General features: G+C 42.9%; 1 protein-coding gene across 2 annotated transcripts in view; it reads right to left on the bottom strand.

Annotated features, from left to right (window-relative positions):
• The window catches only part of siah1 (siah E3 ubiquitin protein ligase 1), a 35,704-nt gene extending 24,999 nt beyond the window's left edge, over positions 1–10,705 (bottom strand). For both annotated transcript variants that reach the window (XM_030053568.1, XM_030053569.1), the window contains exon 1: positions 10,575–10,705. The gene's annotated coding sequence lies outside the window, so the exon portion shown is untranslated. The remainder of the gene's footprint in view (positions 1–10,574) is intronic.
• Positions 10,706–25,885: the final 15,180 nt, after the last annotated feature.

The following is a 25,885-nucleotide window of genomic DNA, read 5'->3' as shown; positions in this document are numbered from 1 at the left end:
TCCAGCTGTTTGGGCTGAGTTGGTTCATTTACATCAGTGTGACAGGGAAAGAAATGACCTGCTACTGTGCTTTTCTGCCTGTTTAAGTTTCTCAGTTGAAATTGCAAGGAAGAGAACAGTGATTTCAGCCTTTCACTCATCACAAGGTTACCTTGAAATAATTAAAAAAAGAGACCTCTCACACACCAGCAGTGTTAGCTTCAACTACTGTTGACTTATACACAGCAGCAACAATATCATCAGCTGACAAGAAGAAGACAACATTAAGACACTGTTTACAGCCGATGAATTAATCGCCAGAATAATGGTGTGAATAATCAGTTATCCAAAGATTTTTTTTGTTGCAGCTGTCGGCCACAGTTTGGAGGCTGGACTCCTGAATGCAACAGACTCACTGCTGGTGAACAATAAAGAAGGTTTATCGCCCCATCGCTGAGGCTACACTGGAACTGGCTGAACCCCAAGTTCTGGACTTTCTTTTCCAATTAGGAGAATGACAGACAGTACGCGCACACACACTGACCGGCTATTCAAGGAGCCGCTTGGCTTTTAACTGCGACGGCCAGCTGCACTGCGCTTCTGTATTCTCCTCGCCATATTTACGCTGCATCTGCTCACATTATCACACCAATATACACATATGCAGTGAGGGACGGGGCACCAGAGAGAGAGCCAGGGACCAGCAGAAACAAATATAGGCACAGATAGAACATGCAGGCAGATCTCATACACACACACACACACACACACAAGCTATAAACCAGCGGCAGTGACACTACTCAAAGCCCATAGTGTGTTATTAAAGGGGCCGGGCAGCAGCAACAACAATGAGCCATCTGGAGCAGCCAGCAGTTCATCACCAGGCTAATCGAGAGACTGAAACACTTCATCACCTGCAGCCAAGACCAACGGGCCGGGAGATGTAAAGAGGACGCCTTTCAACACACAGACCTACATTTATTTCCATCTGTAATGACTCCTGTCGTCTCTACTTACATCCCATCTTACACTAACTGGATACAGGGAGCTGACGCATGACCAAACTAAAAGCAAAGATATATATTCTTTGCTGCTGAGACCGTACAAATTAAATTAGGTGTTTAACAGACTCATGTTTCAAAAAAAAAAAAAAACATGTGCGTACGGGTCAGGTCAGCAAACAAATGGCCGCTCTTACAGCCATGCAAGCTCACGTTAAAAACACATGAAGGAGACAGCCTTCCTTTTGATATTCTGATTGTCATTGCATTTGAAGTGCTAAAACAATGGGAATAATGATAATACATGAAAAAAAAAAAAAAAAGCTTTGTGCAGACAATATGGCTTGTGTGGAGCTGAATAAACTAAAATGTCCAAAGAAATTATTTTTCTTTGGACGTTTTATGTTTTCCTCTGCACATATGTACATTTACATCGACTGCCATGTGACCAGTGTAATTAAAATCATCCCCTGTGCATCTCACCCATACAATACCGTCTTTATCACCCAAGCACACAAACACAACACAATCCCTCACACATGCACGTGCACTCACACACACACGCTGACACCACATCCCCCCATCAGTTACTTTATCTGTTCAGAGGCGATAATCCTCTTGCAGTGAACCTATCACGACACTGCACGAGACCTGGTCACTGACTGATTGAGTACATCTGATCGATCCAATCACAAAATTGTTGAGCTACATCTAATCAATTAATGAAAAGTCTGATCAGGATCAGCCACTGATACAATGACAAAGACCTCAATTCTTTCCATTGTGCATCAATGCATCAGGCCCATAGAGAACGCACTGACACAATTCTCTGGCATTAGGACTCAGTTTGTGATAATTAACAAAAAATATTACTTCACTTGTTTTGGTACTCTCTGGTAAAACATGAGAAACAACAAATGAATATACTGGAGATGCTACCTGAGCACCGCACTACAGCCTGCCGTGTTGCTAAACCCTGGAAAAACAAGGGCGAAAAATGTGTAGAAAAATCTATAAAATAAAATCTTAACCAAAATCTTTGATCTTTTGTTGACAAATAGTGCAGACAAAATATGAGACTTGTTCCCTCTTAAATTAAAATCCAAAAATCCTGTTCACTGGATGGCATGTGCGGCAGCTTCCTGAGCGTCACGCACCATATCAGGACTACAACAGCAGCAGCAACAACAACAACAACGACAACAAGGCTTAGCTCAGTGTGTAGGTTGTGTGCGTAGGGAGTGTGTGATCGAGCAAAAGAGAGAGAGAGAGAGAGAGAGAGAGAGGGAGAGCGAGGCTGGCGGCCACAGCAGAGAGTTGTAAGTTAGCAGTGGCTGTGACTGTAGCAGAGTGAAGTTTGTACAGTTTAGGCTGTTTGTCAATAAAATAAACAGCACAGCTCCTCAACACCCACGCCGGGGTCCCGTGTCCCGTCTGCTGATGGAAGTGAAGGGCGTCACCGCGTTAACCCCGAAATGAACGACGACTTCGGGCCTGAAGCCTCCGCTGTGCTTCCCGACTACGACCTGGACGCTGAATCAGGAAAGGTTATCACTGCCATTCTGGACAACAAAAAACTCAAAATGTTTCAAAATGTTTTACAGTCTGCACAGTAGAGGTGTAACGGTTCAATAAACCCACAGTTCAGTGTGTACTGCGTTTTTTTGGGGTCACGATTTTGGTTTATTTTGTGCATCAGGAAGAAAAGAAACACTGCCATCTCCTATGTTTTCTGCATTTTTTTCTTATTTGTATTTTTTTTGCTATGCAGATATCTGGGATAACAGTATGAAAGCCACAAATTAATTCATGGTGGGTGTATTTATAACACTGCACTTTGTAGGGTGTATTGAGTATTGAACAGTTCGTTTTTTTTTTCAGTTCAGGTTTTATACCCTTAATGCACTGCTTTCATTCTTTTATAATAGTTTAGAATTGATCCTCAGTTGTTGAATCATGTTCAAAATAAATATGCAAATGAGATTATGTTCTATGTCTTGCTGTACTTCTTAAGATTCAATTTAAAAAATAGCAGACAAAATTAGCACTACAAAGGAGAGCCCTTACATCTGACCACCAACACGTATGCGCCTAACTACATACCAAGCTTTATTCAACTTTATTATGAGGCCCGAGCAAAGGGCATGACACACTATCAAGACTCGAGTTATTACACCGACATCGCCGAGTTATTACAGGTCAAAACATAACTGCATGTCTTTTTGTGAAACCGTCTCTACAGCTCGACTACATGCCTGACATCACTGTTTACAGTTACCATGGTAATTACACGAGCTGTCAAGACAGAATGTGGTTATTTTCCTCTGTGGATAGCACATGCTTACACCACTCATGTATATTACAGATCAGCTGAGTTCAGGTGTTGCTGAATGAAAAAAATATATATATGTGGCACTAAACTTATTCAGAAAAAGTTTATGACTCTGTTGTTTACAGCTTGACAGTATTCCTAAATTCCTGAAACTGACAATAAATTGGGGAATCGTTGGCCCCCACACCTTGTAAATAATTCAGTCTTTACACACCGCTTGTGTCAGATTTCTGAAGAGTTCAGTCGTGTGTGCTAAATCATGTCCACACAGATACATCCAGCACTGAAATCAAAGTCTTTCAAAGTATTTAGATCAGCTCCGACTGTGCAGTCCTTGGCCCATGCCCAGCTCTGTGGCACAAAGTGTAAGTAAGATAATTACCAGGCACATAAATAAGACGCTGGCACCTCTGCTGATCCCATAAGACAGACTCTCTTCCTGCTCGCAGCCCCTCAAAAGCAGGTCAGAGCAAAAGGACCACCTCCAGACAAAAACACCCCGGAGCTGGCAGGGTTTCTGTCTTGCTCAAGGGCTCCTCGACAGAACAGATGCTTGTTGACACGGGGACTCGAACCTGGCTTCCCCGCTCACTGCATCACCCTTCTCTCCTTCCAGCTGTGCTTTGTGTGTGTGCTTTGTGTGGGTGTGTGTGTGTGTGTGGGTGTATGCCTGAATTACTGCACTGTATTTCATGACAATTTCAGGATGACAGTAAAGACGACAAGTGATGACACAGACCTTCCAGGGCACGTCCAGCTCTTTTTTTATGTTTACCAACAGTAAACAGTAACAGTGTAGTTGGCTTCAGTGTCAACTACTAGAATGCTATAGCAATTTTAGGATTTTTTTTCCCCAGCTTACAACTTTTGACACCACATTAATAAATACAGATGTCCAAGTTATTAGTGACAAAGCACTCGAGCATTAGTGCTTCAGACAGAGTTTGAAGCACTAATTTTGAACCGAGGTGTTTTCTCATTCTGCTGGCAAGACGATGGACCTGAAGCTCTGAGTCCTGCTGGGGCTCCACGTTACCTGAACAAAACCTATTTTTCAACCACAGGTACTGGAAAGTGAATGCTTTCTAGTGGTAGCCAGCCCTGGTGCTAAATTTAATCCCCAAATGGAAAAAATAAATAAATAAATAAATAAAACAGGGAACATTTCCTGTTGGGGGTATTGCTGTTCTTTCTTGTGTTTTGGCAGTTCCCTCTTTTCCTCAGCAGGAAAAACAAGTGAGGAGCAGAGCAGCTTAGCAGCTTGTTACCATGGAGAAGCCACACACAGCTGAGATGTCAGTGCAGAGGCAAACTACCTACCTACACACACACACACACACACACACACACATAGTCACAGGCCTGGTGTCTTAAAACATACATTTAGATGTGCACCACGTGTTCACAATGGCCACACACACAAATATAGACACACAAAGAGGGCCAGAGAGAAAACAGGGACTCCCTTGGGCATTAATAACAGATCTAGAATTACCTCACTGTTTCAGAGCCAATGAGTCACTCTCAGTGCCCCCCCCCTCCCTCACACACACACACCTCCCGCAGCAGGCTGGCAGAAACAGCTGTCATTCTTGTGAGGAAGGCCTGAGCTCTATTCACTGGACATGTGCTGCTAATGTTCGGCCAGAGCATCTGCTGGCAAGCCACACACACACACACACACACACACACACACACACATACATACACACACACACACACACACCTAAGCTACCGGAGGACTACAGCAGTTGTGCCCACTGACCACAGACTTTTGGACGTAAAAAGGCAAATGAATAAATAAGCAGGCCAATAAAACACCTTTCAGCCAAAAATCAGTATCATGACAATGGAGGCAAGATACAGAGACAATTAATCGATCAATAGAACATTGATTATAGTCATTTATCAAGTGAAAATGCCAAACGCTTCACTAACATCACTAAGATGCTGACATTTGCTCACTTTACTCTGTTCATAATGAGATTAATATTTCGGGTTTCACTGGCTGCTGGTTTAGGCTCGGCTCATTTCCTATGAGACTTTGCCATTGTTTTTGACACTTAAAATGCTAAATGATCAATTAGTTGATTGAAAAAAAATTAATAAATACATGCACCAACACTGAAAATTAGCATTAGTTGCAGCCCTAGAAAACAGAAAACTGCAGGTCGAAAGAGACGACCTGAATGTTTATTTCACAAATACTGAAGCAGCGTTTCAGTAAAAAGATAATTAACCTCTATCTGACATGACGGAAAACTCCGGTGCCTCGGCCGCCTGACGGGACAAAGTTAACGGACCAACGTGTTCATTGATAAAATGATCAGAGGCTGCCAGCGCCAGCAGCAGTTTTCATCACACTTTGATCCAAACAGGCCGTGCTGTCCTGTGCTCGACTTCCTCCGACTGTCAATTCCTGTTTCTCTTACAGTGTCACCCACACCGCCGCTGAAACTTATGGAAAACGTGTGGACTACGCTGCACCAAATATTATCACATGTAAATGTTTATCATGCGTTTTCGACTCACCCACACCAAGGTTTTTATCTTTAACAAAAGCTACCAAAATAACAGAAACTAAGTGTGAAAAATACTTTCAATAAATTAAAGAGACATAAAAATGAGGCTTTACAAAAAAAAAAAAAAAAAAAAAAAAAAAGGGGGGATAACTGAAACTGTTATGTTTTCAAAACTAACTAAAATAATCTAAAAATTATAGAGAGTGTTGTTAGTTTTTGGCTTTTTCAATTTATTTCACACATAAGCCTGGTATTTTGTGTGGATATGAAATGTGTCATCCATTTTTTTTTAATCTCGTCCCTTACAAATACCCCATAATACAAAAAAAGACTACAACTAACAATGAAACTAATAAAAACTCAAAGAAAGCATTTTCAAAAAAGAAAGCGAGCAAGCCCACTTTAAACGACTTAAAATGAAACTTAAATTTGAAAGCAGAAAGTTAAAATGAAAAAAAATTAAAAACTAATCAAAAATGTAAAACTATAACAACACTCTCTGTTACTAGTGGGGGGGTCACAGGATTTCTAACAACTTCAAATTCTTTACTAGATTTTGACTTCTTGACTGAAGGGTTCAATATGACTGTCAATCTGCTGCTCATTATTAATATTAAAAGTTGTTAAAGCAGCAACATCTACACTTTCATAGAAATGTGCATCTGCAAGTGCACTGGAACTGAGCTGCAGTGTATTTTCAATTCTTTTCACCACATTCCCACACTTTACTTTTGAAAAAGGTGTAAATAAAAAGGTGCATGTAAAAGTGCCTCAGAGGTAAGTGAACTGCTCCCGAGGTACAGATACATATATATATATAAAGTTAACAGAAAAAGGTTCAGTAGAGTTGGGCTGATATCTGCTCCCTGCACCACAAGATTTGCACCTCCATATCAATCAATAAATCAATCAACCAAATAAAACAAAATAAAAAATTCCCTGACAGGCCATGGCATCGTGCATGATGTAGGAGTTCTCAGTCTGGTGACAAACCACCTCTGAGCACGATTTCACCCACAGTCAAGTCTCCTATCTCACCTTTCACGGGACACTGTATGAGTAAGATATAATTTATGGTGACATTTTAAGAATACAGTTAACAGCAGGCTGTTTTTTAAAAGATCGTTTTTTTTGGCATTTCTACTCTATTTGACAGCGACAGTACAGAGAGAGAGGAAAGGCAGGGGGAGAGAGAAAGGGGATGACACACAGCAAAGGAGCCAGACCAGAACCCACGTCGCCAGGGCAAGACTCAGCCCTGAACGGCGGCACGCGCTCTACCAGGTGATCGCCCAACGACAGGCAGTTAAACCTGTCAAAACAGTGCACAACACCTTTAACCTGTGACACGTTTACGACATTGAGAGCCAGAAGATAGATGTGTCGCAAAGGCATGTAAGCTATTCTCTCCAAATATGTCGGGGAGAGCAAGAGCTCACTGGCAGCGGTTCAGAATGTGTGAAAAGTTATGCTGTTGCTTTGGTTTTCATATGGCTGTTACGACGAGAGGGAAAAAAAGTAGTGCAAGAATTTTTCAGCCTGCAAAAGTTGTTAGAAGGTGGGGGCGCCTCATTGTACCATGCAACACTGGGGCAAAGCTGCAGCGGCCCGGGTTTGTTTCGGTCCCAGAGCCTCTGCTGCAGGTCCTTCCCTCTCTCGTTCTTGTCTCTATCCGCTGTGAGGGGATAATAAAGCAGAAATGCCCAAAAAAATGCCCTAAAAAAAGTTGGTCAAAGGCAGGCCAATGCTAATTCTGCAACTATTACTTGCCAGTCACATTATGTCAATTTTACATGAACTATTGTCTTTCCATGGCTTTAGATGAGGTTAGTCAGTTATTGGGACATTGCCTATCAGACCAGTCCTGCAGGAACACACCTTTATATGGCAAGGCCCCAGCAGCTAAAAGGTACCTTTTTGTTTCTGACAGTGTTGCCAATTTCAAGTGCCATCTTGAGAAAGAGTACAAACAGTGGCTGAGTCTGTGCCAGAATAACTGGGATGTATGAATTTTTCATCCAACTAAATGAAAATGTGACAGAGCCAAGCCCCGCCGATGTCTTGCAAATTCGCTGTGTGTATTAGGACTTCAAAATGAGCCCTTCCTGTGCCTGAAACTCATGTGCTCCAAACAGGGGTGTATTTCCTACCTAGTGTTATGTCATCTTGGAGTCTGTAAACACTTGTCCACACATGAAACCCACTGCAGTGGCTACATTACCAGCTAAGCCTCTCTAAAAGCTACAAAAAACCCTCAGGTCAAAACAAGTTCAGCTCTGCTGCTGCATTACAGACAGCCAATATTGTTCTGAGCACAAACTGGGACACGTCATGTAAGCAATCTTCAGACCTGGATATCGAAGTGAAGAATTTAATTTCTGGTGGACGAATACTGTTCTTGTAACAACATTTATGGCCATCATGGGGGGGCTCCGGTGGCTCAGAGCACGTACCATGTAATACTAAGGCTAAGGCGCAGCGGCTTGGGTTCAAGACCAGCCCAGACCCTTTACTGCACATCATCCCGTCTCTCTGCCCTATCTGTCCCATCTCTCTCCACTGTGACTGCCTCATGAAGCAGAAATCCCCCCCACCCACCCCAAAAAAATATAAAAAAAAAAAAAAAAAAACGCTGGGGCCATTTTTAGGCATGGCTGGGGTCAATTTAGTTCTGGAGCCCCGGCTCGTCTGCAGTTGTAATTCCAATATCACTTCTAATAGTTGTTGAAAAAAATGGCCACCATTTGGATCCTGCAATATTCTCTGCTGCCATAACTGCAAAAACCCAACAACTGAGGTGATGCATTTTCAAATCTATTAACACGTCTCTTTCTATTAGTAGGTGCAAATTTCCCACAAGAAGAGAGACCCACTGTCGCCGAGGTAACCAAACTACACCCTAAACAAATCTTTCAGCATGTTCCTGTTTACCCAGAGCTAAATTAAAACATTCTTATTACAGACTATAGCCATAAGTCACTAAGGCTAAATTTTAACTCTTGCAGATCTACTGTGGTATGTGTAATCTTCACAGTTTAAATGGAGAGCGGTACCTCTGCTGCTCTTACAACATGCACAGCGATGTTTCCCTGCACACAGACCCTCTATTGGTGGTTCAACACAGTATCAGACAAGCCCAAAACAAGCATGTCTTTCTAGTACTGAGCTCTGCACGCACCACCTGCTCACCACCACAAACAACAAAACTACATGGTAAACTGTGTGTGAAAACCTCTAAAATTCACATGTCAAAGTGTTACCCTTACACACCAACAAGTCACAACATTTGAATAAACGGTGTGAGGAAATCTTCATCTCCTGTGGCCACACACTATTAAAAATGATGCTTAAAGCCCTCAATCTGAGATGATTCTTCAATAAGAAGTTCAGAAGAAAAAAAAAAAAAAAGAGTGGCAAGGTGTATAGGCTGATGTGCTCATGTACACTTTCACCTGTCTAACAGGTAGTACTACTCTAACAAACTGATTTGAATAGGAAAGATTAACCAACTCCAATACATACACCGTATACATCGATGCACACTGGTTTTATTGGCTTTTTATCATCTATTTATCATCTGGGCGCTATTTATTTATTTATCATCTGTTTATACTGTAAATACATTGTATACATCGATGCACACTGGTTTTATTGGTTTTTTGCACATTGGTTTTTTTGCACATTGGTACTTAGATCTTTAGATCTCGAGGGTCATCTTTATTCTTTATTTTTGATTTACTTAATCTTGTACTCTGTGGATACTGCTGGAAACTGTGAATTTCCTTCGGGATGAATAAAGTATCTAACTAACTAACATGCATGCATGCAATCAAGCTCCGTGGTGAAGCAACAGCAGTGAAGCCTCGTTGCTGTCATGCCACCTCAGTTGTGTCTCTGATTTGCTCTTGTGGAGGTGTACTTTGTGCTCACAGTCACTTCCACAGGTGTCATATTTAATAAGCATAATGTGTCAACTGTTTACCGTCCTGATGATGGCAAATCTTTATCAGCGCAGACCAAAGAGCACATGAACAGCATCTGAGAGTTGACATTCAACCGTGCTCCCCTTAAGAGACAGGTCAACACACACACACACACACACACACACACACACACACACACACACACACACACACACACACACACACACACAGGCGCTAACCTAGCGTCAGCAACCACAAACAGTACTCACATCAAACCATTACTCATCGATTCCTCTGCAGACCACAGTCACATCCACACAAGTAACCTTCCGATGCGATCCAAACAATGTCATGATAGGTTTCTGTTGACCCGAGCTAACCTGCTTCGAAAGCAAAATGGCCTAATCTGGCCAAGCAGACAACGGCGTAGCCTAGCTAGCGCCACAGACACGCAAGGCCCCGGTCCTGCCGTAAAGCAGCGGAGCACAGAATAGCAGCCTCGGTCACTTGTTAGCTTAGCGACCGTAGCAACACGAAAGGAGAAAAAAACTACCGCCTTGCCGCTATTTGCGCGTTATTTCAGCGCCACTTGGACACCGTGGTTGCTCCGTCGGCGTGTGGATCGACGGTGCGCCAAGTAAACACTCGCTTTTTTTAATAGCAGCCAACGTTAGCATCGCGCTAATGAAGGAAGCTAACGTCTACCGGAGCAGCGCTGTTGTTTTCCACCAACACACACACACACACACACACATACACACACACACTGCACTGAAAAAATCGACGTGTTTCACTCGCCACGGCGAAGCCCGCTTACCTTGGATGGAAATATCCGTCAATGTAGCGCAGGGAGATGCGTGTCGGTGCGGCTCGGCGGCGGGGACAGGCTCTCGGTGTCGTGGCTCATAGGCTCGCTGGGATCCACATTGGCGCTGCACTTGAAACAGAGACGAGACGCCTGGCGTTAAGTACCAGCCGCTCGGGAGCGCGCACAGTTGTTGAAGTTTGTCGAGGGGGGCGCGCCCTGCACGATTCGCAGGGGCTGGCAGCGCTTCGTCCGTCCTGCAGGGCATGAGAGGAGCTCCTCTATCCTGATGAGAGGAGCTAGTCTATCCTGATGTGAGGAGCTCCTCTATCCTGATGAGAGGAGCTAGTCTAACCTGATGTGAGGAGCTCCTCCATCCTGATGAGAGGAGCTAGTCTATCCTGATGAGAGGAGCTCCTCCATCCTGATGAGAGGAGCTAGTCTATCCTGATGAGAGGAGCTAGTCTATCCTGATGTGAGGAGCTCCTCCATCCTGATGAGAGGAGCTAGTCTATCCTGATGTGAGGAGCTCCTCCATCCTGATGAGAGGAGCTAGTCTATCCTGATGTGAGGAGCTCCTCCATCCCGATGAGAGGAGCTAGTCTATCCTGATGTGAGGAGCTCCTCTATCCCGATGAGAGGAGCTAGTCTATCCTGATGAGAGGAGCTCCTCCATCCTGCATGACATATGAGGAGCTCCTCCATCCTGATGAGAGGAGCTCCTCCATCCTGCATGACATATGAGGAGCTCCTCCATCCTGATGTGAGGAGCTCCTCCATCCTGTATGACATGAGGAGCTCCTCCATCCTGCAGGACATATGAGGAACTCCTCCATCCTGATGAGAGGAGCTCCTCCGTCCTGTATGACATGAGAGGAGCTCCTCCATCCTGATGAGAGGAGCTCCTCCATCTTGCATGACATGAGAGTAGCTCCTCTGTCCTGCATGACATGAGGAGCTCCTCCGTCCTGTATGACACAAAGAGCTCCTCTGTCCTGCATGACATGAGGAGCTCCTCCATCCTGCATGACATATGAGGAGTTCCTCCATCATGATGTGAGGAGCTCCTCCATCCTGATGTGAGGAGGTCCTTCATCCTGCATGACATCAGGAGCTCCTCCATCCTGATGTGAGGAGCTCCTCCATCCTGTATGACATGAAGAGCTCCTCCATCCTGATGTGATAGATAGATAGATAGATAGATAGATATACTTTATTGATCCCAACCAGGGAAATTCTGGTAACCAGGGAAATTCTGGAATGTGAGGAGCTCCTCCGTCCTGTATGACATGACATTGTATGACATGAGGAGCTCCTCCGTCCTGTGTGACATGAGGAGCTCCTCCATCCTGACGTGAGGAGCTCCTCCATCCTGCAGGACAGTTGAGGAGGCCCGAAGGCAACTTCTCCTCTCTGTTTGCCTCCCAGGAGTTAATTTAAGTTCACCTGAACACGATTAGCCTGCAGTTTCCTGTTTGTCTTCACAGTGTGGGGTTTTGTACCACAGCGTATCAGGGCCACTGTTGGGGAAATTAGAAAAAAAAATCTGTGATTAAAGTTGTAAATTTATCAGACAAAACCTGAAAATTCTGATATTATAAAGTTACAAATTTGCAAGAAAAAAACTTTGACATTATCTGAGATTAAAGTAAATATGTGGGGAGAAGAATCAGAAGTTTTTCTTTTTCACTCCAGAAATCTGACGGCATATTCGGGCCACTGCAGGGAGAAGAAAGTTACCGACTCAGGATTATCGAGATTAAAGTCGTAAATTTACGAATAAAAAAACTTGGATATTCTCTGAGATCAAAGTTGTAAAATTAAGAGAAAAAAACACAAATTTATGGGAAAAACTCAAAAATTCTTAGATTATAAAGTCAAAAATTTGCAAGAAAATAATAAAAATTAGTTTTTCTTACACTATGGGATTTAATAACAAGTATTATTAAATGAAGGACCATTGTGCCTTAGTGAAACATTGTGATCACTACATCTTTTACAATCAGCAATAATAATAATAATAATAATGATGTGATTCTGGGCTAAAATCACCAGCATTTCCTTGTTAGTAGAACTTGATGAGGTCGTCGACTGATCCACTGATAAAAACCTGCTTTAAATTACTTATTTCCTGACAGAGTGTGGGTGCGTCATCATCACTGTAATGTTGTAATTATCGTTATTGAAAGGGTTATTGATGTTGACTCATTGTTTTTATGTTGTTGTTTTTAGCAACTATTACATGTAAGGTTTACTTGTGTGTGCCCCAGGAAGAGTAGCTGCCACCTTGGTAATGATTAATGGGGATCTAAATAGGTAAATAAAAATGAATAAATAAGCAGTTTAAACTCCAAGAAGTAACACGAAATTTGAAAATAGTAATCTTAGCAAATAATAGTGGACACTGGGATTAAAATCAAGTGTCACAGTAAACTAGCTGACTCTTCCTTCTATTCAAGGATGCAGTAATAAGGAACTGTTTTCTAACTATGTGTGGCCCTGTTTATGGCCCTCATGATGCCGGGGGTTTGATTCCCTCTCCAGACTAACGTGTGCACTCCTGGTATGTGACGGTATGTATTTCTGCCTCTGAACCCAGCTGCCCCTCGGGGATCGGCAAAATATTTCTGATTCTGACTCGAGTCCACCTGATGACACTCTAAGCATCTGAGAGCGGGGCAGTGCCACGTTGAGCATACATGTAACCCGGGTGAGATTAAGATTAAGAGGTTGTGCCAGCTCTTCCATAGTAATCTGGACAGACGGGAGTCCCCCCCAACCCCACCCCCACAACCAGGAGCGCGACTGGGCCGAGCAACATGAGGCGAGGGGGGTAAGGAGAGACAGAAAGAGAAAGAGAGAGAGAATGACTAGAATAAAAGAAAAAATGAGGCAAAAGAAGAGAAAAGGAGCAGAGTGAGAGACACAGTGGAAGAGAGATTTGCAGAGGAAGAGGAAAGACAGAGGGAAAGAGAGAGAGGGAGGGAGAGAGGGAGGGAGGGGCCACACAGGGATTACAGAGAAGGATTGGTTATGTAAGCGTATTGTCCCAGCAGGCCAGCAGCAGCCTGAGAGAGAGAGAGAGAGAGAGAAAGAACAGATGCACTTTCACCTTCTGCAAATTTGGTGCTATTGTCCTGTCACCAACATTTCCTTTAGTTTTTTTTTTTTTTTAATTAAATTATGAGGGGTGTTTGTCAGGGGCAAGATGTAAAAAGTTCAGAATTCATATTTCTGTATATGTTTATTTCATTTTAGTTAGTACACAATATCATTTCAGTTTGTTTTCATTCCTAAAATCTAGTTTTTGTTTGATTTCTGTCAGGTCAAATGTTTTTTCCCCCACACCTTTAGTTTTAGTTAACTATAATAACCATGAATCAGAGATATTGTGTTTGATGCGACAGTGAGTGTAAAAAAAAAAAAAAAAAAAAATGTAATGTTACCCATGAAAAAGAGAAAACAATGTTAAGAGGAGAGCGAGAGGGGGAAGCAAAATACCGGAGAGAAACAAGTCCAGGAAAAGCGACAGCTGAAAAACCATTTCTGATAAGAGGTTAAATTACAAGCCAACACCATGCTGATAAAGTCAAAGATGTGTTGTACAGTTGGAGAGTGAAGATGAAAAGAAACCAGAGGACAAAGAACGAGGGAGGGAGAGAGGAAAAGCAACGAGGGAGCAGCCAGGCGAGTTTGTGAGGGATTTTTGGGGTCAGGAGGGGAGAGAAGGAGGGGAGGTCCAAACCCAGGAGAATGTTAAGCTGTTCTGGTATGCTGAGGGAATTTGGACATTCCTGGTAGGACATAACAAAATACATCCTTTTTTTTCTCTCCCTCATCCGAGTCGAAGGGAGGAGAGGAGGATGAGGGGGAGGACAGGGAGGAAAGACAACGATTTGAAAAGAAAAGAGGGAAGGAAGAGGTCATATGACACAGAGGAGAGGGGATGGAGAGAGTCTGAGAGAAAGAGAGGAAGGAAACAAGGAGACAGGAGGTGTGGAAGCCAAGTGGGAAGCTGAGAACGAGAAGAGAGGACAGAGGAAAGACAGGCTCAGGTAAAAGAGAGAGGGAGAAGGTGAGTCAGTGTCAGGGGCTGGGCAGCAGTGGACTCTCATCAGCAAATTCCAGGCATAAAGCATTTGGCAGCAGTTTTTTTTTCTTTTCTTTTCTTTTCTTTTTTTTTTCTATCCCAACACCAGTGCAAATTCTTAGCTTTTGGTCTTTTGGTCTCAGTTTCCTCACTCAGGACTCAGGGCCAAGTTTGCTGCGAAGAATTTTGTGGAAGAGCCGGGCCAGACTGGACTGGACTGACCTCGTGTCCTTTAGCAGCTCGGGGTGGCTTCAGCAGGATGGCAGGGCGGACGCGAGCCGCTCTGCAGGCTGGGAGGCCACTGAAAGAGTAGCTAGTCAAATAAAAGCGAGCTTGAGTACATTCAACACGTGTGCAAGCTCTGCGCTTTGCATAAAAAATGCATAGATTGCACACACACACACTCTCAGGGCCGTGCACAGACTTCTAGGAGAGGAGGGGCTTCACTGAACTTTGTTTACATGCGAGACATTTGATTCAGGAGACATTTAAAACATTAATGCCAAGGATTATTATCAGTTCATTAAGATTAATATGTTGATTTCAGGCTGGAGTGCAGAATTTCTGACTGTTAAATTTCCGACTTTCACGACATTGCACTCAAGAAAAGGTGCATGTAGCAGTATAATAAATAATCACTCCGTTGTTGATTCAGTTCTTACTGTAAACAGCAAAAGTTGATCTCTGTTCATATATTTTTGCGTGCTCTGACGTCACTTGACCTGAAAATTCAGCTGGATGACTATTACGTTTTTGTTTGTTTTTCTTCACAATTTGGAGCTTGTTTTTAACGAGCTCTGAGCTGAAACGAATGCAGCATGCAGTGTTTTCATCCTTTACATTAGTAAAGGGTGAAAGGATGAAGGAGTGTGGCGTGACCCATCCTTGGAAACTGCACAGTCTGGCTTTAAATAAAGACCACAAAACACCAGCAAACCCAGAGCCACAGTGAAATGCATCCTGGCCTGCATCAAGAAGCATCAAGACCTTCAGAACTTCAGCCTCTAGCATCACTTCAGAGCGAACTGCAGCTGTAGGCAAACAGATAAGCAGCATCTAATTAGCCATTCAATGATATTATACACGTGTGTATTGCACTACTTCTTTTGTTTGGGCTTCTGTAGGATACCAACAAAAATCTGGAAGCTCCTCCTGTAACAAGAGTAATGGGATATTATAATGAACCTAGACAAGGGTGGCCATATTTTCAATCCCACAAACAGGGACCCATAATTGCACCGCACGTTTATGCACACACACATGTATGCGCTCATAACACTGGTTAACACAACACAAGGATTGCATTGGTGTAATGTAACATAAGTACTGATTGTCACATAGCTTACTTTTAAAAATGAAACACGGTATTTGTCAGTGTGAACAAGTGCAGGCTGTCAGCTAAATGGCATGACTATGACACATTCTCTGCCAGTTATGCTTTGACCCTGGCATCATTAGATTCAGCAGAAAAATGCTGGACATTTTTGATGTATAACATGGTTATGATAAAAAAAAAAAAGTGCTTGTAGATCAAGACACTTCTGTTGGGATCTGTTAGTAAAGTCCGTGTTGAACATGATGCCGCCGGTTTTCGAGGGTTGTAGTGTCAAAAGTAGAGGTCTGGTTGCTCTGACTCTGGCACCAACAGATTCAGCGAAAAACACTGAACATTTTTGATCCATAATATGTGTATGTTCGGTTCAAACTGCAGGCATGGATGATGAAAAACCTGGACAATTTGGAGGTGAATGTTGGAAACCAGGACATTTTAGTGTTTTATGGATATTTGTCGGGACTCGGGACACCCAGCCTGAAACCAGGACAGTCCCGGACAAAGTGGGACGTCTGGCCACGATAACCTAGACCCAGCATGGGACACTGAATTTCTCATATCAGCCCTGAGCTGTAAAACTCTCGCAATATCAGAATCATAATTTTCCAAGTGCAAAGGTATACAGAGATTTGTTTAAATTGCATTAGTCAAGACACCAATGTGGGCAGCGCCCCACAAGCAGTACAGTCGCATTAATCCAGCATTTAACACAGAAAGCTGAGCATTAATCATTCTAGCAACCAAGAAAAGGAAGAAATATCTTCCTTAAAGCCACTGTAGTTATATTTCATAAGCTGACACTTTGATCAGAGGTAGAGTCTGGAGCAGGAGGGTCCTGCTGTCAATGATCAGCACAGGGGGAATTCATTCAGGGCATTTGTCTTCCTGTTTTCCTTCAGACTTAGCTACCACAGCTTTAGCCTAATAAGCGTTTTCTTTTGGGACTGGTGGACAGATGCTTTTCCCATGAACATAAAAGACACACATCCCAAACCAATTTGTCAGATCCTGGTTTCTTCAGCCATCGGTCAGTGTCCAAAAGAGGGTCACATGGTGGACATATGAGGGCTGGAGTGTGTGAAGCGTGGAGCTCTCGCTTGTTTCTTTGGCTGAAAAAAAAAAAAAAAAAAAAAAGTAAGACACATGGCACGGTGTCATGTATTTCCTCACTCGCCCAGATCACCGGGCAGTATAAATTCCTGGCCACTGAATAACTTTGAAGTTAAAGTGATTACGTGATTACGAAATCAGCTATTGAGCCGTGGCGTACGAGCAGCGTTCAAAGGACAAGTGCAGCACAAACAGCATTGTGTGTGTCCCCGTGAGCGTGACCGAGAGCGGCGGCTGATGCACAAAGGGCAGCCGGAGAGGCAGAGAAAACAGAGTCAAGGGCAAAGTCAGACTCAGACACAGAAAATCAGGGGGAAACAGCGGCGGAGGCAGGATTTTGTAATTGAGTGGCCTCGTTAAGGGCGGAAAAAACCATAAGTCTGTTAATGGGCAGCAGTACTTCCCCATTTTCTGCTCTGCTGTTGTACTAAGAGGCACAATCCAATCCTCCTGTGCCCGAAGGCCTGAGACAGTCCTTTTTTTTTTTGCTAAACAGAGCATCTGGCCGACTGGCAGCTTAGTGAGAGTAAAATTCAGCGATTCAGATCATATCGAAATCATATCAGATATCATCTAGAAATTAAACATCAGATATCCTATTTTGCCAAATACTCAATATTTGTCAACTGTGTCACTTGATATAAGCGTCTAGCATTCATCTGCATGTGTAGCCTTAGCCTATAGTCCTATTTGGTTAAAAAAAATACCTTAAAGTCATTTTTGCTAACATTTAGTATGATATAAGATATAAGATGAATAGGCCTACAAAAGTTCTTGCTCTCTTGTTCTCTAGCAGATCACATGTATGTCTGTGGCTGAAATTATTAGGGAAAAAACAACCTTTACCGGTGAGAAAATCCTCATCCTCATCCTTTTAATAATTAAAGTAGAACAACAGTTTTGTTTAACCCTATAAAGCCATTTGTATCATATATGATACACATTTTCGATTCCGTTTTTCATTTTCAGTTTAATCAATACTTGACCAAAATACTGTTGTATACCTTTGAACACTTCCCCTGTTCACCCTGGACCATACCATTGGCACTTCAAGTACATATCATATATCATACACCAGAAAGGTCGTGTAATAACATATTTTTTGATTTTTCTTTTTATATATATATTTTGTTATAGGACTAAATAAAGGGTTCAGTTTCAAAAAATTGGAGTTTTCTGCCAATTTTTTCATAGTTCAGGCTTTATAGGGTTAATTAGTCTTACTGCTTTAGTCTTGTTTCATTGTTCTGGAGTATAACTGCTAAATCCATAGGTATTCAGCATATATTTTACATGGTTTGATGTATTTTTGAAGGTGCGACCGACTGAAGTGTGCAGTTTGACGGCTGAGTCGACTCAGACATCCCAACACACTGAACGAGTTTGTGCTTGTTACATGTTTTTTTTTTTTGTCTGCAGGTCCACAGGTTCCTCACTTGGTCCAACCCTTCGCAATTTTCCGAGAAGTTGTCTGAGGAGCTTTGACAGCGAGTCAGTGAAGCTAGCTGTGTGATTAACATGTCGGTAGATGATTCGTGCCATTTTTATAAGGACAATTTGCGCATGAAAGACACACGAAAGAACTGGAATGCCACGTCTCGCTGTGGTCACACCTAAACCACGCCGGTAGCTGCCACCAGTGAACGGACTCAGCATTAGGCCATATTTCAAAACTGGAAAACGAAGCTCCAGACGGTTGAAACTCAGTGTGAAAGTTTGAAATCTCCTAAAAAACTTGGAAGGATTTCTCCAATACATTTTCAGATTCTCACTTTCATCACTGTTCTGTCGGAGTATTTGTTTTCCAGCGCTGAAACCTTGTAAATGGTGATCAGAAAACTGGTGCACATATGGAGCAAGGCTTTGAAACCTATTTTGAAACTTCTGCAGACGTACATGTTCTGCTCGCAGTGCAGACTGTTCGTTCAGAGCTGATTATCCAACAGCAGCTCTGCACACAGCGTTGCGTGTTTGAGTCACGTGACTTCTGGCAGCGTCGGTCTCACAGCTCTGCAACTCGGAAACCCCGATTCAGGCAGCGCGACGGCTCCAAACCGTCTTCCAAACTTTTGCACACCAGTTTTCAGATCATTTACAAAGTGTCAAACCTGGAAAACTGAGCTTATACTGTTTCTTTTCCCCCAGTTTTGAAATATGGCCTGATATTCATTCCATAGTAGTATTTGCATAATCGAGCTGCTTTGCAAGTTAATCTTTAATTGTAATGTATTTCTTAAGTGTTTTTTTTTTTAGCTGTGTGTTGAGCTTTAACAGTGTTAAGTGCTGAGAGTGTTGAGATGGTTTCTGGTGTTAACTTTAAATCCACATTAAATAAAATTTGCTTTACAATTTGAAAACATGGCTTGCGAACAGTCGAAGGCTCGGGGGCTGAGACGCATGTGCACGTTTCGTCTTCTGCACCAGTAACAAAGAACAACAAACAGCAAAATGTGTTAAATGAAGTAAGCAACATAGCACTGCACACTCATGTTTTTCAGTAAGAGGCGTCCCGGTGTGTCCCGGAGCAGCAGGCCTGCGTCTGATTATCGCCAGCGGAGAGTCATCAGCCGCCGTCGAGGAATAACGTGGAGCCGGTCCCTCGGTCACGGCGCTGGCACGTCGCCTCGCCTGAAACACAAGCCACACACATTTGCATAATGACCGACTCGCTGCAAGACGCATGTGTCTTATGTAATGTTGCACCTGACAGGTATGTATTTACATGCCTGTGTGTGTGTGTGTGTGTGTGTGCGTGCCCTCTCTGGAGTTGAGGCCTTCCATTAAAGACAATCTAAAGTGTGCAGTGGTGTAGAGGCTGAGGAGTGTGACGGACAGCGCAGGCGGAGCGGTGTTCAGTTTCAGCCGGGCAGGATTGATTTCCTCCTGGCTTCCATCTTGTCGGCGCAGACAGAAGCTGCATCCCGGCTCTTTGTCAAGCTCTGCATCTGGAAACCCAAATGGGAAGTTTGATCTGCTGCCTCAGTGCACATGTTAGAGAAACCCTACCAGGGAGTTACCAGCTCAGAAAATTCTCTTTATTTCTTAATATCTGTATCTATCTATCTATCTATCTATCTATCTATCTATCTATCTATCTATCTATCCATCTATATATTTTAAATGCTACTTTGAAAATGGCATTTTGTTGCAAAGTGCAGCCTAAAAAAAGCACAAAATAAATAAATAAATAATCTAAACTTTAAAAAAAATCAAAATATTATGTAATATAGAGTCATTTTAAATATTTTAAATGGTACATATATATATATACATACAATACATAAAAACATAAAGAACATAAAGAAATATTTTATATATATTTTATTTTAAATATGTAAAAAATCACTATGAGTTCAGGCTTTCTAATAACAAAAAAAAAAAGAAAAAAGAAAATACATGATCATCAGTCAAGAGGAAATAAAGAAAGAAATAAAGGGAATTTCAGTTAGGCTTCAGATGGTTATTATTATTACTTTTTTAATCAAAGAAAATCGTGTTGCACGTCTTTCACAATCGTTTCTCTTGGCACTGAAAAGCAAAACCAAAAAGCAGATGGAAGGAGATGAAAGACGTCGTGGTGTTTGTTCTTGAGCTGAGCTGATAATCAGCTGGCCCTCGGCCGCGCTGCGCTCAGCTCGCCCTGAAACTCAAACCACACACACATTTGCATGAAGGTAAACAGGCTGGGAGCGGCGAGCTCCTTATGCAACCGTGTACCTGATACATGTGAGGTGCTCGGTGCGCTGGAACCAGGGCTTCCCCGCTCGGGACGCCCGGGGAAACGATGACACCCGGGACCCAGCAGGGGCAGCGCTCGGCCTCAGCCGGACTGGATCGATTTCCTTTGAGCATCCAACTGCGAGCAGACGTGACCTTTGACCCCGGACTTTTTGAACTTCTTCATCTGAAGACAGCAAAGGCTTCTTTATTCATGGGACATGCATCTCCATAAGACATTTAATCATAGATGAAGTTAAAAAGTTGTTTCTATTTTCTTGAAGCCAGTGTTGAGCAACTTGCCTCATGCTGCATTATTTTCCAATGTGAAGATACTTGAGGAAAATGAGATTTTAATGCTCGATGCTCGATTAAATGACTTCATAGCATGGATATTTTGGCGTTTAGGTTCATAATATGAGACTAAATGACTGAGATAGATTTTTTGCAGCATGGGATTTGGGATATAAGTTAGGACAGAGGGGAAATGGCAAACTTGTTGCAGTAAATTATTAAAGGGAACTCCCTTTTTGAAAGAATATGAGTGGAAACAGCGATTTCTCAGGCAACTCGTCATGTTGCACGGTGGATAAAAACGACAACATGAGCCTTTCACTTTGGGTCCCAGGTGACAGATGATACATAACGCTGTGCGGAGACTCACCTAAAGCAGGCCTCAAACCCATCTGGGATCCTGACTCAAAGATTAATCTACAGGATGTGTTTTTCTAAGACTCGGTCAGGATTGAAAGATTTAAGGAGCCTCCCTAAATTATCCAGGAGAAACGTCTTCACTGGCTGCTATAGGCAGTAAGGAAAGACGGCTCCAAGTCAATGCAACACGCCACACTTTACACACGTCAGCGTATCTGAAGCCAAAAATTACCTAAAGGCCACATGTGAAAAGCAGTATTTTACTGTAAACTGCTCCAGACTAAAGGGATTATCCCCATAGCTTGCATGAATATTTTTCTCATAATAATCCTGGCCGGGGAACACAGCGTGAAACCCAACAAACAAACAAACAAACAAACATAAAAAAACATCATAATTAATTATTAAGAAGCATTGATGGCTCTGTGGAGCGAATCTCTCGGTGCTCTGCACAGATGTGAGGGAGGCCTCAAACATCCACTCAAGACGCTGTTTTCATCAAATAAATGTGCATGAAAACGCAGCGGTGGTACAAAGAGCTCAGAGAGAGGATGGTGACGCGTGGCCTTGCAGATAAAGTGAAAGCTTACGGTCTTGTTTATGACTCCCATATGGACTTTATCATCAGAAACCTGATTATAGACTTCAGTCTGTCTGTTCGCCAGCTCCTGCTCAGACGCCGGATCCCAACGAAGGCTGTGTATTCTGCAGTCTGCGACACACTCTCGAGTCAAAGCTGCTTTTTGGACTTCAAGAGCCTGTATTGAACACACGAGCCGTGCATCTCAAGACGTTCTGTCACCCTCCTGTCCTTTCTGTCTGAGTTTGCTTTGTTTTGTTCGGTGTGACCCTCCTGTGTTCCTGTACTCCGGCCCTGTGTTCCCCCTGCACACCTGCTCTGTGTTGCCTCATCAGCCCTGTCCTTGCCTTACCTGTGCGTTTGCCCTCTCCGAAGACGCTCTACACAAAAGATGACGCATTAAAACCTCCGCCAGTGCTATGAAATTTTACACACTTCCTGTCTCTGAGGTGGGCAGCCTGTTTCTGCACAAATCCTAGGTGTTATTAGAGGACTAATACACCACTAAATACAGCACAAATTTAATACTTGCACTTTATTTTGCCACTCGTTTTTACATGCTTGCTTAACATCTGATATCAACCCAGTATTCCCCTCCAAAAACAGTTAAATATTAATAAAAAAATAGCATTATTATGCAAAGACACACAAGTTGTGTTGCAGTTTTAGCTGTTATTAATGGGTATCACACAGAGTCCCTTTAAATTTCAGATGTCATTTCAGTGTCAGCATGCTTGGATGATGTGTGGCTTGTGAAAAATGGGTCCAATATTTAGGTCGGTGACTGTGGGCTGAAAGAATCGGTCAGGATCTGTGCTCGAGAGACTCAGGACGGCCGCTAGCCTCCTAAAGCCACGTGACTCCTGCCTCCAGGGTTCAGCTTCTTCCGAGTGAAAGACCTGAAATCTCAGCCTCGCCTCCCGATTCTGCATTTTGGGTCCACTTTCCTTTGCTCTCCCCGTGACACTTTCACACGTCCCCACTAATTTCCAGAAGGCCTTTTGCCGGCTGAACAGAGCTCCCTTTGACTACAGCATAATAATTTCTGCAGCGAATGGGGAATTTTCTGCAGCCGCTGGGGCTCTTCTTTGAGCATCTGCTGTGGTGTGTGTGTGTGTGTGTGTGTGTGTGTGCAGGTTAACACACTCAGAGCAGGACAGTGGGAGGAGAAAAAAATACTCTCCCCAGCGCCGTTTTCAGTTTAAAATCTCCATATTGTTGGCGTCACGCTCCATTCTGTCACCTGTAATCTGTAAATAATATACTGAGCACAGTTGCTGATTTGATGTCAGTGTCATATGATAATCAGAATAAACCACAATCATAAAAAAGAGAGAGGAAGTTTTCTTTACATCCTGTTGAATCAGCGCTTACATATCAGGTACAGACAGGAGCATACATGAGCTTAATTTTAGACGAACAGCTGCCCTTTGAAGATGACACGCTGTGTGTGTGTGTGTGTGTGTGTGTTGACTGACTCAGCTGCTGGAGCGCCGGGTCACGATTCAATAGGATGTAGGATGACACCTGTACAGTAAACACAGTTGTGTAAGAGGTGTGTATGTCCCGGTAAAGAGCCTGCTGCCGCTGCCGCTGCTGTCTGAGCGTCTGAAAATAGAGCTCATCCTGCAGTGAAGCTCCAGAGATGTGTCGAAAAGAAACAGAAAAAATTAAAACTAATAAACGATTCTTCCATCCATCAACAGATACTAGCTCTTTAGTTTAGTTACTCGTTTATTCGATAGTGGCGATGTAATTTAACATGATACAAAACATGAAACTGAGAGCTTACAGTGCAGAGTTGACAGTTATTGTTAATGTCCAGCACACACATCTGCACATAAGAAAATACACTAGAACAGTTTATTAATTTATTTTAAAAGAGCTGAAAAAATGACCTGGCTAAAAGTGAGCACAGCTTTGGTTTGCACTGAACCTTTGTAGTGAAAGATTTTATACGTTGAGTTCATTTAAATTCAGTGGGTAATGTGTTGTAAAGTTGACAGAGAAAGATGATTGTCCAGATTTAGTTTGATGATGTGTTTTTCTGCAGTTCCAGTTCACTTTGATCAAGGTGGCTCTGCTTGCGGCTTCGGGACTGTTCATACAACTGAATACTAATTTGTGATGAGAAAAGTCAAATCTAAACAGATTGTATTTTCAAAATGACACAATGATACTGGATAGGTTTTCTATTATTGTTTTCATTTTCCTAATTTTTATTTTGTATAAGAATCTGATGTTTTTGATTGTATACTGAAAAACTTGCATACTGTTATACAACATAAAAAAAATTGAGAAAATTAGAGCATATGAAGAACTGGGCTGCTTGAGAGGGTATGTGGTGCCTAAATAATTTGAAACAGTTGAGGTTGGTCTTCACTGTTTCTATTCGGCCTGTAAAGCCTTTTAAGACCATAAACAATGATTTTGGGCTCTAAATTAACTATTATTTACATATTTTTTACATATTTCAAATTTGAGTTGAGGATATAGTATTATTACTAAGATCACCGCTATGTCGTCATTCTCTGTCTTGATTTTTTAAAATTTCAAGTGAAGCCTGTTTTGTTTTTCCACATTCAGTGCAAGATGGTAATGTGAAAGCCACTGACAGACACTGTTCATGCATTAAGTTATGAACATCTGACCCTGTCATCCACATGAAGCCTGCAGCTGCCCTCTGAACCGCTTGCGGGCAGGTAATTTAGAAATGAACTAAACAGCAGTGGGCCCAGGCTCGAACCCTGGGGAATACCCGCTCTGTTGTTCATAACGGCGGATTTTTCTTGGTTAAATTCCACATACACAGTTCTCTGGTGTGGAGATATGAGGCAAACCAGTCAGACTCTTGTCCTATGGAAATTAAAACCTCACAAACTGGGCTCGACAGACAAAGGCTGCATGGGTGATTAATTCGCGTGGCAGCCTGGTAATGACATGCACAGCGGTTCTGAGACGTTTTCAGCTTCTGACCCATATGAGTAATAGCGTCTCTGGGCCTTAGCACATTAAAACATATTGGTACTGTTACGTGGTGAGCCACATGAAATGAGCCCATGACCCACTTTGGCTTTAAACCTATAGCTCAGGCAGAACATTATCCGGGCTGCATGTCGGCCAAATGTACAGCTCAGTGGGTAAAAATGCACAGTACGTTCTGTGTTTCTCTGCGGGGTGTTTTAGATCAAAATGTCCTCCACACAGTCTTGTGTTACATATGGGCAGATAAATCCTTGCTTATGCACAGTTTAGTTGGCGGGGGGGATGTAAAAAACAAACCTGTGAAATCGATATATTTCAACTCCCACACTGACAGCTTGAGCTCCTCCAAATGGCCATGTTGCTGTTGATTTTTAGAGCGCAGGGGAAGAGACAGAGCTGTTCTGTTCAGTTGGACAAGATGTGCAGCTACATAACATGCCCCTCTGGTCCATTATCTCTTTGCAATCTGTCACTTTCACCCAGCAGTCTTGCCTTACCAAACAAACCAGCCCCCTTTACTACGAGTGATGCAATGTGGAGCTCCTGCTGAGAGAGTTAAAACCTCCACGGATTTGTGCAGAGAAGTGACAAATCCCATTAGCTCAGCGGCCACAGTTTAGCAGACACTGACCTCTAGTGAAGAAGCTGCAGAAGTGGCTCGGAGCACTTCAAATCTGACGCCGCGGTGTTGTGCAACTGTTGGCACGGTCAGGGCTTCGTGCTTGCTTTGGAAACACTGAGCGCTCCTTGAACTTCTTGTTTTTGGTGTGGTATTACCTGGGAAAAATAAGAACAAACTGAGGAGGGTTATATCTTTTGTTGAGGCGGGCAGAGCCCACACCAGGGCAAAGAGG

Source organism: Myripristis murdjan, chromosome 6 (assembly GCF_902150065.1).
Source record: "Myripristis murdjan chromosome 6, fMyrMur1.1, whole genome shotgun sequence".
In the NCBI taxonomy this organism is placed as follows: domain Eukaryota; kingdom Metazoa; phylum Chordata; class Actinopteri; order Holocentriformes; family Holocentridae; genus Myripristis; species Myripristis murdjan.
The sequence above is the reverse complement of the archived record's forward strand: the minus strand, read 5'-3'. Positions and strand labels throughout refer to the sequence as shown.